The following is a 17,632-nucleotide window of genomic DNA, read 5'->3' as shown; positions in this document are numbered from 1 at the left end:
ACTTAGTGTCATTGCTTTGTAATGACACTATTAAAACTCTAAGAGCAGTCAGCATACTTTTCTGAACTTTATAAGGCAATGGAAATTTTTCTATAAAGAATATTAGAAAGAGCCATCGATCAATCAATTGAAACCTTCTGGTTAAAATAATAGATGTACTTAACCTGTGGGCATGCGATTACTGTGACTGAGCACCCTTTGTCCCCACTCTTGAGGTTTCTTCCACGTAGAATGGTCCTATTAGTGTTATCTTAGCATAGCGTTCCTGGTCTTCTGCCAGTGTCATAGTTGCTCCCTCCTGGGGGTGATCAGTAGGTTTCCAACAAGAAATTGGATGTGGACAACTCAGCTCCCCCGTGTGGGATATGATGAAAGAGAGGACGCTTGTTTTTTTCCTTCTGATTTTGCAGGAACAGGGCTGGAGACAGAGGAGCGAAGAGCAGGGTTGCCTAGGAACTGGGTAGGTACATCTGATAACTCTGGATCCGGTTCTGCTGAGCTCAGACACCAGCCTTCCCAGCTAAGCTTTATGAGTAGTGAGGGGGATTTCTTTTTATTTCCGCCTGTCTTGCTTTTATATTCCTTACCTATTAAGTCAGAAATCAGGTAAGAAATGGATGGTAGTTACTGGTCCTTGTGCTTCTCAGTTTGTCATCACTGGGACAAATATAGATGAGACTCAGTTGCAGAGAGGAGGGATTCAGTCTCTGGTCATCTGGTCTGTAGTGAGGAAGAATATCAGGAGGAAGGTGCGAAGGCTTTCTTCTCAGGATGACTGGGAAGCAGAGAGGAGTGGGCCAGGGCAGGATAGAGCCACAAAGAGCATGTTCCAGGGGCCCTCCCTCTAGCTAAGTCTCCCCCTCCTAAAGTTCCCAAACTGTGGTTACCATTTATATTTAAGCCACAACGATCCTTTATATTAAGTTAACATTGCCCTATAAGCGTGTAAATGATATCAGGAAGCTCAGTGGAAAGTGTCCAAGGTCTTTACTGGACCTGGAGTTTGAATTCAAAATAGTAAAGCCAACCCTCTCGACCTGATCTTGTCCCTCCTTTAATACTCACAGCAAGGTTTGGCATTTTTACAAAGATTAAAATAACCGAAGTGTCAAATACAACGCCCAGCATTAAAAACAGTGGCATGAAACAAAACAAAGAAACCAACAAAAACAACAAAACAAAAAAATCCCAGCAGCATGGGAGAGTTACTAATACATTTCTCCATTTATGAAAACTCAACTTTTTGAAAGAATATTACACTTTTTTTTTTTTTTGGTTCTTTTTTTTCGGAGCTGGGGACCGAACCCAGGGCCTTGCGCTTCCTAGGTAAGCGCTCTACCACTGAGCTAAATCCCCAGCCCCGGATATTACACTTTTAAAAATGCTTTACTTTGGGTTGGAGAGATGGCTCAGTGGTTAAGAGCACTGACTTCTCTTCCAGAGGTCCTGAGTTCAATTCCCAGCAACAACATGGTGGCTCACAACCATCTGGAATCCAATGTCCTCTTCTGGTGTGTATGAAGACAGCTACAGTGTACTCATAAAAAGATAAATAAATATTTTTTAAAAGCTTTATTTTAATTATGTGTGTGTGTATGTGTGTATCTGTGTTTTTGCTATATGCACACGAGTACAAGTTCCCATGGAAAACAGAAGTGCTGGATTCCCCCTAAGCAGGAGTTACATGCAGTTTCAAGCTACCTGATGTTGGTGCTGGGAATTAACCCAGTCCTCTTCGAGAGCAGTACCAGCTCTTAGCCACTGCCTTCTCTCTGTCCTTCCCTCATATCTGTTTTTTAAAGGGCCAGCTAACTAAACTATAAATCTCTCCTGTGAAGGACTGCATGTCTTAATATTTGGTCATTAAAAATGTCTTTGGAATTCCGGGGGTAAATGAGGTAAAATACAATGGAAGTATTGTTTCCAGTTTGTCTGCTTCTGGTTTTTTCAAGGTGTCTTTGTTAGATTTCTATTGCTCTGACGACCAAAGGCAAGCTGGGAAGGAAAGGGTTTATTTGACTTACAGTTCATTATCACTGTTCATCATGGAAGGAAGTCTGGGCAGGAATTCAAACAGGGCAGAGATCTGGAGGCAGGAGCAGAACCAGAGGCAGCACTGAAGAACCAAGAGGAGAAACCCTTCTGGGCTGAAGGGTGGAGACTGCTTGTGTCAAGCACTGATGAGCAGTTTGCAGCGTGCAGGAACCTCACAAGTCCTATTGTGAAGACCTAAGAAGAACCATCCTGAGCAGAATCCATTCTTTGCAACAGAGTATTCAAATGCAATGCAAACCAGGAGTGTACATCAAATAGAAAATTGGAAACATTGTATCAATTACTTTTCTTGTTGGGGAAACTAAACACTGGACAAAAGAACTACTTAGGAGAGGAAGGGTTTCTTTTTGCTTACAGTTTGAGGGATACATATGGAAACATGGTGACAGAGGTTGAGGGGGCTGGTCTCATTACTTCTGCAGTCAGGAAGCAGGGGGAAAAGGAAGTTTGGCAGGGTTATAAAACACCACCTCCCTCACCCCACAGTGACTCCCTTCCAACATAACTCTATTTATTTCCTAAAGGTTTCAAAGTCTTCCAAAATAGTGCCACCAGCTAGGAGGAACCAAGGGTTCAAATCCAAACCTAAGGGAGTATTTCAAGTCCCAACCACAACATATATGGATCTGGTTAGGTTTATTAAATAGGGATAGTTTAACAACTATTCAGTTTAGTTTCTGTCCTAATAAAATCGAGTGATTTTTCCCTCCACCCACTTCAATTACACAACATTACCAATACGTAATGCTCTCTTACTAGCTTCGACAGTCACTTTTCAGTTGATTTGTATCTTTTCAAACCCATATCCTCTTTTTGTTTGTTTGTTTGCATTTAAGTTTTATGGTTTTTTTCCTAAATAACATTTTTATTGCTTCTTTGGGATTTCATCTCACTCACTTCCTAGTCCTTCCATGTCTGTTCCCACCTGGCCTTTGTGACCACACCCCCCCATCCAACCACCCCCCCCAAAAGAAAAACGAGTCCAACTTGTATTGTCCACAGACTCACTGGAGCACAGTTAAACTCTAAGTGGCAGGCCTCGGAAAATTGAGTCCTTCTCCACCTGTACCCCCCATCTCTGCCAGAAGTCCTCAGTTGTGGAGAGCTACCCTTTAGCATCCTTATCACAACCTTTAAGAGTTCTCTTCCATAGCTTCCTTTTTAGGCTGTTACTTTTGGGGGTGGGGTGGAGTGTGGTGGGGGTGGGGATAAGAAGTTGTCACAGAATCCTTCTGTGTCCCTCTTTCTCAGTTGTGTATCTGCAGTTATCAATTTCACTGCCAAAGTAGCTTCCTTGATCTTTACAGTTAGCTGGAGCTCTGATCATGGACTTCTTCATGGTTTCTGGTCACAGCAAAGACCATGAAGAACCACACCCCACCTCTACCTCTTACTGCAATAGGTCTGTGGACCCAAACAATGCTCTTGGAGGCAGCCTGGACCGTAGACACCAACAAGACCTCAGGCTGCAGCATAGACCACAGATGACCACATGGTGTTAGGTAGTAACATGGGACACTGACATTGAACTGGCCCTGACCGTATCAGGACCACTGATTCACACATGACCCTCAGTGACATTGCAGACCTTGGTGGTCCTACAAAGGAATCCAGAACAGGAAGTGAACCATCCTCAGCTAGGGATGCCACCATTACCCAGAACCAGAGTGATCCTGAGGCCGGGGCATGAAAGGAGGCTGAGTCTGCATTTGCCTAAGTTCCAGGACAGGGTACTCCACCCCACAGTCCACACTGGGCATTGGTCTATCGCTGTTAACCTCTGCCTTCCCTTACACCTCTCACTGCCATCACATCTACAATTCCTCCTCTCTTCACAGTGCAAACACAGCTCTGTTCTTGGATTCTTCCCACCTCTTCACCACACTTTCATTCATCTGCAGTCATTCATGCCCAGTTTGTTGTTGTTTTGGGGATTTGTTTGTTTGTTTGTTTGAAACAGGGTTTCTCTGTGTAGCCCTGTCTGTTCTGGAACTCATTCTGTAGACCAGGCTGGCCTTGAACTCAGAGATCTGCCTGCCTCTGTGCTGTGATTAAAGGTGTGCACCAAGCGCCACCAAGCGCCACCATTCCTCTAATAAGAGAAAAAAATAGTTTGTGAACAAAATATACTACACTAAGTATATTTTATTTTAAATGCATGGGTGTTTTGCCTGTGTGCATGTCTGTGTAGCATGTGATATGCCTGGAGCCTATGGAGGTCAGAGGAGTTGTTGGAGCCCCTGAAACTGGAGTTGCAGGCAGTTGAGCTGCCGTGTGAGTGTTCAGAATCAAACTGGGGTCGTTTGGAAGAGCACTTAGCGTTCTCAACTGCAGGGCTATCTCTCCAACCCCTAGATTGGTTTAGTAATTTATTAACTACAACCTGTTCTGCAGGTTTCAATATGAAATGACTTAAGCAAACTTGTGTATTTATTGGCTTATCTTAATCAAGACATACTTAACTTGAAGGGTGGCTCACTGCTCAAACCAACACTATTCAAAAGACATAAGGCAGATGTGGTGATACTCACCTAGAGTCCTACTCCTTGGGAAGTGAGGCAGGAGGATCAGGAGGAGTTCAAGGCTAGCATTGGCTATATAGACAGGCCTACTTGAAATTTTGTCTTAAAAAACAAAACAAAACAGGGCCTGTGAAATGGGTCTGTGAGTAACGCCATTTGTCATCAAACTTGATGACCTGATATTGATTCCTGGGACCCACACAATAGATACACAGAACAAATTCGAGAGAGTTTTCCTTTGATGTCCACTTACACAGCATTTAATGCACATACTTCTTCATACACACCTAAATTAATGTTAAGGGGTGGGGGGCAGTGTGGGTATGACGAATTGCAGTCAGATAAAGTACTTGGCAGGCAAGCCCAAGTTCTATCCCCAGTATCCACCATAAAACTATCCTTTGGGGGTTAGGGATTTAGCTCAGTGGTAGAGCGCTTGCCTAGGAAGCGCAAGGCCCTGGGTTCGGTCCCCAGCTCCGAAAAAAAGAAAAAAGAAAAAAAAAACTATCCTTTGATCTCTACACGTGGGCTATGGAATGTGCATGAACACACATACACACACACACACACACACACACACACACACGCACACACCAATAAACACTGTTTAATAAAGCCACATATATGAAACAGGTATATACTTCCAAATATTTTATTGGTTATGTAAGTATTAAAAAGAGGTAAAATCAATTTTGCCAATATATTTTAATTGGCCCAGTATAACCCAAATCATTCCAATACATGCTCAATATTAAAAGTATCTTCTTAGAGATATTAGACTGGGGGTGCAGCTCCATGATAGAGCCCCCTGGCACATAAAGGGCCCTGGGTCTGTTTCCAACACCTCCAATAAGGAAATCTACATTCTTTTACACGTATCAGAAGTAACTTCACAGTTGTCATACATCTCAGTTTAGGTAATGACATTTTAAGTGCTCAGTCGTCATCCATGGCCAATGGATGATTCACTGGACCATAGCATGCCAAAGGAAGGAATCGGGGAGACATCCTGGCCTGTGTTTCAGTCTATTCTTTGTCTTGGCTTCCTGTCAATCTGTTTCCATTTTATAGTCTAGCAGTTTGACAAAGACAGTGAGAGAGCACCTTTCCTAACTTAAAAAAGAAAAGAAAAGGTGTTGATCTTAGGATTCAGGGGTCTATATTGATCAGGTTAGGAGATGCTCCCTCTTTAAACCAACCACCAATAGTTATGATCAGGCAACGTGGCACTTCAGCTGGTTGATCTTGTCCAAATAACTCCTACACCTAAAATTCCTACAGGTGAGTACGGGTGGGAGCAGAAAAAGAAGGGAGAGAGCCAACCTCATTCCTAAGTAATGGTGGAGATGCTTTAGGGCACTCCTCTAGAAAAGCTCACACCTTTAATTTCCAGCTCCCTTGTCTAGCTCCTGTTAGACTTGTCTGTGTCTCTATCTGCAAAGATGCTGCAATCCAGGGCTCACTCAACTTCCAGAATCTTATATTCAATCTGAAATTATACAACATATATGTTTTATTGGAGAGATAGAATTGTCATCAACTGTAGTTGAAGGAAATCTACTAGTAGTTTGCAGGAAGACAGGAATTAGGCAGGTGGATGAGCAGAATTATTCTTTGAGCAATGTGATGAACCAATGAGTTTATTGGTGTTGCAGGTGTATAAGTGAGGGATTATTTATTGAAGCAGATTTGAGTCAAAGACAGCTGCAGCATCATAAAATTCATCCTAGCGTGGATCAAAACAAAATGAAACGAAATACCCTGCATCCTTGGAGCTGTCAGTACAACCTGCATGCAGCTCCACATGTTGGAGAGATTGCTCTGCAACCTTATGGCTTATAAACCTTAGGGAGGGAGAGGCCTTGAATCTGGTAAGTTTTAGAGACTTCCTGAATCTTTTGAGTTTTACTTCCTGAGTCTTATTTAGTCTCCTGGGATGGAATGGTTCAATTCAGATGAAATTATTACACAACACATTTTTATCATTTTGATATTTCTGAGATCTGACAAAAGCCAAATAAATACTCAAGGGGTCTTGAAGAGATGCTAGAGGAAGCCACCAGAAGTGCAGGAAGAAGATAGCAGCTGATCAAACTGCCTCAGTTTTCACTGTTTGCTGAATGTCTAAGTGCTTTCAGCTCCAGCTGACAGAATCTTTAGCTCCCTTCCTTCACATCAACAAGCTTTACCATCTAGTCCCAAAAGAGGCTTGTAAGACCCTTGAGTTGCAATAGAAGAATATTCCCTTTCCTTGTTTCTGTCCTGCAGGTCTCTTGATATAAAGGCAGCTTGCCTAGAGCTACAGAATGGCACCCAGGATCCAATTAGGAGAAAACAATCTCATAGCAATTTACAGAAGATAAATTCAATGTAAATCTGATGTGGAAATGGGGAGTAGAATAACAAGAAATTAGTTACTAAGAAGTAAGCAGGGCTGGAGAAAAGGCCCAGTGATTAAGGGCACTGGCTGTTCTTTCAAGGGAACTAGATTTGATGCCCAGTACATGAATGGCAGCTCACAACTGTCTATAATTTTAATTCCAGAGGATCTAAAGCCCTCCTCTAACCTCTGTGGTCACCAGGCACACAAATGGACACATGCATACATGCATGTAAAACCAACCATATTTTTAAAATGTGGAGTAAGAAGAATTCTAAAAAATAAAGAAACAGCAATCTAAGAAACAAACTGCTAGGTTGGGCATGATGGTACATGCCTTTAATCCCAGCACTTGGGAGGCAGAGGCCAGCCTGGTGTACAAAGTGACTGTAGGACAGCCAGTGATTATTACACAGAGACACCCTATCTAGGGGGGCAGGAAAGCCAAACTGCTAGAGCTGAGGTAACATGAGAACAGCTCCATCCTTACCCTAAGGGGCTGTGACCCTGACTTTTTCAGACAGGGTGTGGCAGTGGCTCATCTGATGGTCACAGATAAGTCACTGTGGTATTGCAGTGGTGGAACAGAATTTTGCTGGAATCTTACCATGGAATCTTCCATAAATTCACCTTTTAGGGTAATGGGCAAATTGCTCACAGGGACATTCTACCGAGAGACTAGTGGGGAGGCTGATGTCTCTGGCTGCTTCTGGTCCCTAAGCATTGCAGGAGCTGGCCTCTGGAGAAAGTGAGGGTGCTGTTGTACCTGTTCAGTGAGCACCCGAGGGAGGAAGATGCATTTTCTCACTGACATTACCCTCTACTGACAAGACTTCAAAGTTAGCTGTTGTAGGAAAATATATATATTTTAAAGGCCTAGATCCACTTTTCAAAGGACAGTTTAAAAGAGTTAATATGGGGCAAGGAAGCAAAATAACCAGTTCCCTGTTTGCCAGAATTTTTGTGAAAAGCAGCAAGATGATATTTCATTTAGAGACATCCCCATGGAATCTATAGGACTTCTGTCTTAGGGTTTTACTGCTGTGAACAGACTTCATCAAGGCAACTCTTATAAAGGACAACATTTAGTTGGGGCTGGCTTATAGGTTCAGAGGGTCAGTCCATTATCATCAAGGTGGGAACATGGCAGCCTCCAGGCAGGCATGGTACAGGCAGAGGTGAGAGTTCTACATCCTTATCTGAAAGCTACTAGCAGGATACTGGCTCCCAGACAGCTAGGACAAGGGTTTTAAAGTCCACACCCACAGTGACACACCCACTCCAAGAAGGCTACACCTCCCAACAGTGCCACTCCCTGGGCCAAGCATATAGAAATCATCACAGCATACATAATTTTTATATGATGGGATTTTTATTTCATTGTTTGTTTTGATAGGACTAGGTATTGGACCAAGAGCCTCTCACATGCTGGACAAGCACAGTACCACAGAGCTGTAGAAGATAGATACTTCTATCTTATTTTACTCAAGTGAGGCTGATGCAGAATGCAAGTAAGTCAGTGATGCTACATATTATAGAATTTATAGATACCGATATTTGATATAGGTATGTGATGCTTCGAATGACATGCTATAAAACTTTTTTTTTCAGTTACTACTGTACTTTATTGTGTTCAACCAAATCACCATGTTACAAAAATAGCAAGCTGCCATAATAAAAAATAAGGCTCCTCTATCCAGATAGCATCATTTTACTTTCAAGCCTAGAAATTGCACACTTGTATATAAACCAACCGAAGATGAGGATTGAGAGTTCATCTTGGTGGATTTTTCCTTTGATGAATATGAAGTGTCCTTCCTTATCTTTTTTGATGACTTTTAATTGAAAATTGATTTTATTTGATATTAGAATGGCTACTCCAGCTTGCTTCTTCTGACCATTTGCTTGGAAAGTTGTTTTCCAGCCTTTCACTCTGAGGTAGTGTCTGTCTTTGTCTCTGAGGTGTGTTTCCTGTAGGCAGCAGAATGCAGGGTCCTCATTGCGTATCCAGTTTGTTAATCTATGTCTTTTTATTGGGGAGTTGAGGCCATTGATGTTGAGAGATATTAAGGAATAGTGATTATTGCTTCCTGTTATATTCATATTTGGATGTGAGGTTATGTTTGTGTGCTTTTCTTCTCTTTGTTTTGTTGCCAAGATGATTAGTTTCTTGCTTCTTCTAGGGTATAGCTTGCCTCCTTATGTTGGGTTTTACCCTTTATTATCCTTTGTAGTGCTGGATTTGTAGAAAGATATTGTGTAAATTTGGTTTTGTCATGGAATATCTTGGTTTCTCCATCTATGTTAATTGAGAGTTTTGCAGGATACAGTAACCTGGGCTGGCATTTGTGTTCTCTTAGGGTCTGTATGACATCTGTCCAGGATCTTCTGGCCTTCATAGTTTCTGGCGAAAAGTCTGGTGTGATTCTGATAGGTCTGCCTTTATATGTTACTTGACCTTTTTCCCTTACTGCTTTTAATATTCTTTCTTTATTTTGTGCGTTTGGTGTTTTGACTATTATGTGACGGGAGGTGTTTCTTTTCTAGTCCAATCTATTTGGAGTTCTGTAGGCTTCTTGTATGCCTATGGGTATCTCTTTTTTTAGGTTAGGGAAGTTTTCTTCTATGATTTTGTTGAAGATATTTACTGGTCCTTTGAGCTGGGAGTCTTCACTCTCTTCTATACCTATTATCCTTAGGTTTGATCTTCTCATTGAGTCCTGGATTTCCTGTATGTTTTGGACCAGTAGCTTTTTCTGCTTTACATTATCTTTGACAGTTGAGTCAATGATTTCTATGGAATCTTCTGCTCCCGAGATTCTCTCTTCCATCTCTTGTATTCTGTTGGTGAAGCTTGTATCTACAGCTCCTTGTCTTTTCTTTTGATTTTCTATGTCCAGGGTTGTTTCCATGTGTTCTTTCTTGATTGCTTCTATTTCCATTTTTAATTCCTTCAACTGTTTGATTGTGTTTTCCTGGAATTCTTTCAGGGATTTTTGTGTCTCCTCTCTATGGGTTTCTACTTGTTTATTTATGTTTTCCTAGAATTCTTTCAGGCATTTTTGCGATTCCTCTCTGTAGGCTTCTACTTGTTCTCTAAGGGAGTTCTTCACGTCTTTCTTGAAGTCCTCCAGCATCATGATCAAATATGATTTTGAAACTAGATCTTGCTTTTCTGGTGTGTTTGGATATTCCGTGTTTGCTTTGGTGGGAGAATTGGGCTCCGATGATGCCATGTAGTCTTGGTTTCTGTTGCTTGGGTTCCTGCGCTTGCCTCTCGCCATCAGATTATCTCTAGTGTTACTTTGTTCTGCTATTTCTGACAGTGGCTAGACTGTCCTATAAGCCTGTGTGTCAGGAGTGCTGTAGACCTGTTTTCCTGTTTTCTTTCAGCCAGTTATGGGGACAGAGTGTTCTGCTTTCGGGCGTGTAGTTTTTCCTCTCTACAGGTCTTCAGCTGTTCCTGTGGGCCTGTGTCTTGAGTTCACCAGGCAGGTCACTTGCAGGGGAAAAGTTGGTCCTACCTGAGGTTCCGAGGCTCAAGTGTGCTCGTGGGGTACTTCCTAAGTCCTCTCCACGGCGGCAGCAACCGAGAAGATCTGCGCCGCTCTTTCCGGGAGCCTCCGTGCACCAGGGTTCCAGATGGCGTTTGGTGTTTTCCTCTGGCATCTGGATGTGCGCAGAGTGCAGTCTCTTCTGGTTTCCCAGGCATGTCTGCCTCTCTGTAGGTTTAGCTCTCCCTCCCACGGGATTTGGGTGCAGAGAACTGTTTATCCGGTCTGTTTCCTTCAGGTTCCGGCGGTGTCTCAGGCGCAGGGGTCCTGCCGCTCCTGGGCCCTCCCGCACGGGAACCCAGAGGCCTTATACAGTTTCCTCTTGGGCCAGGGATGTGGGCAGGGGTGGGCAGTGTTGGTGGTCTCCTCCGCTCTGCAGCCTCAGGAGTGCCCACCTGATCAGGCGGTGAGGTCTCTCTCCCACGGGGTTTGGGAGCAGAGAGCTGCTGCGGGCCGGGATCCGAGGGTGTGGGACTTCCGGTTATAAAACTTTTAAAAATAAAAACTGTATTGGGTTTACTTATTTCTGTTTTATGTGTGTATTTTACCTGAATTCATGTCTTTGTACCACATGCCCACAGAGAGCAGAAGACAGTCCCAGAGTTACAGACCATTATTAGCCACCACATGGATGCTGCAAAGTGAGGCTAAGTCATCTGTGAGAGCAGACAGTGTTCTAAACAGCCAGCCATTCTCCAGTCCCCAAACATTACTTTTTATTACTTTATTTCATTTTTGCAGGCTGCTGTCATCTGCTGTGTGGAGGTCAGAAGACAACCTTCAGGCGTCATCTACTTCTCCTACATGGGTTCTGGGGAGCAAATTTAGGTCGTCAGGCTTGATGGCTAGTACTCTTATCCACTGAACCATCTCACTGTCTCAAACATTTTGTTTTTGTTTTTGTTTTTGTTTTTGGAGACAGGAGTTCTCTGTGCAATAGCCCTGGCTGTCCTAGACCTCACTCTGTAGACCAGGCCGGCCTTGAACTCAGAGAGATTCACCTGCCTCTGCCTCCTCAGTGCTGGGATTAAAGGCGATGTGCCACCATGCCCAGCCTAAAACATTACTTCTTAAACACCTCACAAATGAGTTATTTGACTGGACATTTAGAGGGTTTTTTGTTTTGTTTTGTTTTGTTTTTTTCTCACTCGTGCTAAATAGTGCAAAATAGAACCTATGTCTGCCACTGTCACACTCACCTGAGATAATGAACTTACAAGGAGAAAATCATTGTTTTAGCTCATGGCTTTGAAAGTTTCCATCCATGATTGGCCAGTGCTGCTGCAAAATTGCCATCACGGCAAGAATAGGACCAAGGACATGAGGCAGAACAAAACTATATGCCTCATTGTTGGTCAGGGAAAGAGAGGAAGAAGGACGGAATCCCACAATCCTGTTCAGTGGCAGGCTTCAGTGACCTAAGGACTTGGCCCAAGACCCTCGTCCTAAAGGTTCAGTACCTCTCATGGCGGTTGTGTTGCTCACATGATGAAGGGCCATTTATGTGGCTTTAATTATGCACATATTTGATGGAAAAAAATGATACTTCTAGTTGTTCTGTTGTGTAGCGTACTTAGGATGCTTCCTTAGTTGTTTGAAATTTACCAAATAGAACTCCAGATGTCAAAACATCACAGCAGGATTTGAAAGGGCTGGGATGTAGCTCAGTCTGTAGTGTTCTTGCTTACCTGGAACGAACAAAGCTCCTGGTTTGACTCTCAGCATCCCAGAAACTGGGCGGATGGGACAGGCCTGTAATCCCAGCACTCAGGAAGTGGTGGCAAATGATTTGAAGTTGATTTAAGGTCATCCTTTCAGCTACAGGTGGAATTTGAAGCCACCCTGGACCACATAAAACCCTGTCTGGAGTTTATTTAAAAAAAAAAACAAACAACAAAACAAAGCAAAACAACTTGGTGAGGCTGCTATCTGAACAGTAATTTGGCACTGTAGCAAGTGCATTAGAATGCCATCCAGACTTTACAGTTACCTTATGGTGCTGAGACCTCTCACATTGGTGTGGTTATAATTCTATGTGTTAAGAAAATAACATTTTATGAAGTTCAATGAAATTCCTAAGTAACAATTTTTCAACTCTGAACCCCAAGTTCTTAACTATCATGGTTGCCTAGCATTATGCTATGAAAGCACTCCTTGTGAAGGCTAATGTCTTTTAGCGTGTTCAAACTGTAAGAAGATCCCCAGAAAGGCTGTGTCTAACGCAGGAAGAGCCACGGCACAACAGCGCCAGTCTGCGTGAGCAGTAGCTGATCTGGTTCTGAGGGTCCGTGTGGGTCTGAGCTGCTGACTCGACTGTGCCCACAGGATTTAGGTCCCTCACAGTGCTCTAAATAAAGCTCTCCACTTACAACTGTGTTAAGCTTCACAATAAACAAGGAAGGGAAGGAGGAGCATTGGCTAAAAAATCAAATGGAGAACAGGTCGTCATCAAATAGATTAAAATACAAATGGTGGCGCTTTGCTATACCCAGCACTTGGAGGCAGGTGAATTTCCGTGAGTTCAAGGCCAGCCAGAGCTACACAGTGAGACCCATTCTTAAACCACAATGACAATCCACAGAGGTGGGGCCAACCAACAAAATGAATGCAGAAAACACAAACTGCTAACCTTTAGCTTATCCCGCGCAGGAAGGGGCTCATCTTCCCACCGTCTGTGAAGTGCGTGTCATTTCTGGATTCCTCTTTGTCTCTGGCAGCAGAGGCAGGCTCTGAACTGGGTGAGCTGCCCCACAGGATGAAAACAAATGCCCTCATTTCCTTCTTTAATGACTGAGGGATTTGAATTTTTAATGGTTTGGATTTGGACAGGGCCTGCAAGTCTCTTATTTTTCCTTCTGAAAAGCTGTCTCTCCGTGGCGTCATCCTTGGCTCCCTCTGGTCTCTACCTCCTTTGTCCTTACCCCCCACCCCTACCCCATCCTCCTCATCCCTTTTCCACTCGCATCTTTGAAAATTCGGTTTCTGTCATCTTTTCCTTCTTTGTCTTGATGATTTCTGTCTTCTCTCAGACCTCAAATAGCATCTGCTGTCATACTTTGAAGTTCCCTGCAAAACTGATGATTCTAAACCCAGCGCACTGGATTATTTCTGTCTGAATGTCCTACATACTCCTCAGGCCTAGAGCAAAACTGAAGCACACACTTCACTTCCTCCCCAAACCCTGGCTACCTCTATTTGTTTTCTCTCACTAATAACCAGCCAAGTTTGTTACTGCAAGAAACGCTGCGCGCAGGCTACAAGGGGGGCTGTGTGTCTCTTTTTTAGAGGCTTGGAGTCCAAGAAGCGTTGCAAAACCTTTGCAGTACGGGCCCCCACTTGGCTGTGACTCCTTATGATGGGACACAATGAAACAGATCGTATCTTAGCTAGAGAGCAGAGAGGGCTAAGGAGGGAGATCATATTTCTTGTAGATTTTTTTTTTTTACACCCCTCTCTCTGTTTAGCTTTGAGACATGGTTTTGCTACATGCTCCAACCCCAGATTGTTTTGTTTCACCTTCCAGAGTGGAAATATCACAAGTGTGCACTGCTATATGGGGCTCCTTTCCTTTGTCCTTATTTTTTTCACATTTATTTATTTACATATTTATTTATTGTATGATTGTGTGTGTGTGTGTATGTGTGTGTATGTGTATGTATGTGTGTGTACATGCGCGTGTGAGTGTGTGTGTGTGTGTGTGTGTGTGTGTGTGTGCCTGTGTGGAGGTTCATTTTTTCCTGTGTGTGTCCCATTCTCTCCTTCCACCTCGTGGGTCCCAGTGGTTGAACTCAGGTCAGTCATGACAACAGGTGCCTTTATCCACTGAGTCATCATCCATCCATATCTTTTTAAACATTTTTGGTACTGGGGGTCAAACCCAGGACTTTGAATGTCTTAAGAAAGTTTCCCCACATGACCTATGTTCCCAGCCTTGGAGCAATCATCTTGCAAGGGGCTCAAGGGTTTGTAGGAGAAAGACTTCATGCCTTCAGCTACATCAGGGTTTTCAGGGCTCCATAGAACTTCCTAATACTGCCACCTTGGGGACAAATTTTTGTGGTGTGGGCCCTTGGTGACCACCAAACCATTTCCCAAACCACTGCACTAAGAAAATGTTGCTGTTACCACCGTCTAACAAGGTGCTGGAATCAGGATCCAGAATGGCTCAGTTCACCTCACTACTCCTCCAATTCTCGTCCCATCTCTTGTCAGCCCACAATGCTCCCTTCCTGATCTCCCCTCAACCTGATTCTTGACTTTTCACTTTCACAGCCACTATATCTGTCTGGCTTCCTTCTTTTCTTAGCATAAGAGAAACTGCTTGTAGTCACCCAGAAAACTCATCTCCTCCTTTATCGTTTGTAATAGACCCTGGTTTTGATCAGGGTGTGCTACACCACAGGATGAAAACTATTCCCCCTAGTTATCCCTGCAGCTAAGTAATAATGTCTGAGTTTGGACTAATGAGATGTGAGTCCCAGTCATAAACTCAGAATGTCTTCCATTCTCCGTGTTTCTTTCCCTTAGGCTGCTGTGTTTCTGCATTGAGGAAAAACAGCTTAGAATGTGCAGCTGAGAAAAACACCTGAGTTGGTGACCCTGAAGAAACCCTAGATCATTAATTCAGATTGCCAATTGGGAAATGAACTTTTATCTCTTGCAAACCACTGTTCTGTGGGGCTTTCGGTACAGTAGCCAATCCCAGGCTAATACTCTGTGATTAGAGCCTTTTAACTTAGTCTCCCACTCCCGCTTTGAACTTCTCTGCTTATATTCAACCCACTTCCTTTATTCAAATCAGGACATTCATTGCCAGATTCCACCGAGATTGTATCACTCCTAGTTACCGCCCACTTCTGATCCTACTATAGTATGCACTTTACTTTCCTTAGCGTGGCAAACCAAACTGTTCATTCACGACCTCTGGTTTGTCACCCTGCCTCACTTCTGGTCCCTCCCTACTTACTTTCTGAAGGTCCAAGCATGGACCCATTTGCAGCTTAACGTTATAAGCCAAGCCCATGTGTCTCGGTGCTTCTTATAAGCTGTTTGCTCTGCTCACAGGGCACCTTTCTCTACCTTGAGCATCTTTCTAGACCCATCTGGTTTCTAGTGGTCCTTCAGGTTTTAGGTCAGCATCTCTTGGAAGTTTTCCTGAGGCCTGCAGGATCACAGAACCCTCATGTGTTTCCAAAGTGTTCTGTGTAAAACTTCTTATCAACGTTTATCAAACCTCATCAATGCATGTCCCACCCCATTCCTCCATCAGCGGTTACTTTCTGGGTAACAAGAGAGGTTTTCTTACTCTCATTACCAGCCTCTAGCACAAGCTCTGGCACACAGCAATGCTCATTAAATTGGACAGGAAGTCCCATTATAGCCTAGGCTGGCCTTGGACTTTCAATCCTCCTGCCTCGTAAGTAGCTGGGATTAAAAGCAGGAACCCTTGGGCCCTGCTAAAATGAATTTTAAAAAAGCAATCTTTAGCTTTTCCTCTGGTGGCAGCTATTAGGTGTGCCAAGATGAGTGCATACAAATACATTCGGGATATGTGGAGGGAGAAGCAGTCCGACATGATGCGCTTTCTTCTGAGGGTCCGCTGCTGGCAATACCGCTAGCTCTCTGCGCTGTACAGGGCTCCCCGCCCCACCGGGCCTGATAAAGCTCAAAGGCTGGGATACAAGGCTAAGCAAGATTATGTTATTTACAGGATTCGTGTCCGCCTCGGTGGTCACAAACGTCCCGTTCCTAAGGGTGCAACTTATGGCAAGCCTGTCCATCACCGTGTTAACCAGCTGAAATTTGCCTGAAGCCTTCAGTCTGTTGCCGAGGAGAGAGCTGGGCACCATTGTGGAGCTTTGAGAGTCCTGAATTCCTACTTGGGTTGGTGAAGATTCCACATATAGATGTTTTGAGGTTATCCTCATTGATCCATTCCATAAAGCTATCAAAAGGAATCCTGATACCCAGTGGATCACCAAACCAGTCCACAAGCACAGGGAGATGCGTGGGCTGACATCTGCTGGCCCATAAGAGCCTTGGCCTTGGAAAGGGCCATGAGTTCCACCACACTATTGGTGGATCTCAGGTGCAGCCTGGAGAAGGCGCAATACTCTTCAGCTCCGCTGTTACCGTAATACACGTGATATTTGTGAAATTCATATCCAGTAAACAATGTGGGACAGTAAAAAAAAAGCAATCTTTAAGTTTGTTCTACTCATTTGAATTATTTTTCCAGAATCAGTTTCAACAAAATCTTTCAGAAATATCTATTTCCACCTTAAGTGAACTTAAGACTATCAAATAACTTCTCAAAGTCAAAAGCAGAGACGGACGCAGAGTGAGAGTCTGATTCAGGGTAGATTCGACTGACCGACTATACCATCTTTAAGTGCTCGAGATGCTACAGAGTGATGGCTGTAAAGAAAGCCGTGCACTGAGACTGCAGATAGACCACAGCCACACATGAATGCTAAGCCATGAGACGACAGTGTATCTTTTCCTTTACCCAAGGCTATCCCAAATCAATTCTCAAATAGGTAAGTTATATAATTCTTCAAAAGTACTACGGAAAAGAGGGACTGGAGAGATGGCTCAGCAGTTAAGAGAACCTGTAGCTTTTTCAGAGGATTCTGGTTCACTTTCCAAGCACCTACATGGTGACAAGCAATGGTCAGTAACTCCAGTTCCATGGGATCTGACGTCCTCTTTTGGTTTCTGTAGTCACTAGGTACATAAGTGGTGCACAGACATACACGCAGGTGAAACACCAAATCTGCACATTTTCCTTTACCTTAGCAGTCACCTGGTGTTGTGACCTCTTTCTTATGGCTAAGGAGTGACATCCAGAAAGTTGTGCTTTACCCAAGATCAGGATCATGGCTGAGCCAGAAACTCAAACCTTTCCTTTTCTGACTTCCAGTTGCCTGGGGCAAACTTTTCAGGAGGGATATGGCTTACAGCACCTTTCTTGACTGACTGACTGACTGACTGACTGACTGACTGACTGACTCCTGGTAAGATTCAGTATGGTCGTTGATTGCTCATTGCACATCTTTGTCAGGATTCAAAGTCTGCACCAGCGATTCTCGGTATAGCTATGATTTTCAGCCCTGCCCAGT

At 43.6% G+C, this 17,632-nt stretch overlaps 1 pseudogene; it reads left to right on the top strand.

Moving 5' to 3' along the window:
• The first annotated feature begins 15,785 nt into the window (after positions 1–15,785).
• Rpl15-ps14 (ribosomal protein L15, pseudogene 14) lies at positions 15,786–16,749 on the top strand (annotated as a pseudogene).
• Positions 16,750–17,632: the final 883 nt, after the last annotated feature.

Source organism: Rattus norvegicus, chromosome 5 (assembly GCF_036323735.1).
Source record: "Rattus norvegicus strain BN/NHsdMcwi chromosome 5, GRCr8, whole genome shotgun sequence".
Classification (NCBI taxonomy): domain Eukaryota; kingdom Metazoa; phylum Chordata; class Mammalia; order Rodentia; family Muridae; genus Rattus; species Rattus norvegicus.
Note: the sequence above shows the minus strand (reverse complement) of the source record. Positions and strands in the feature narration are given on the sequence as shown.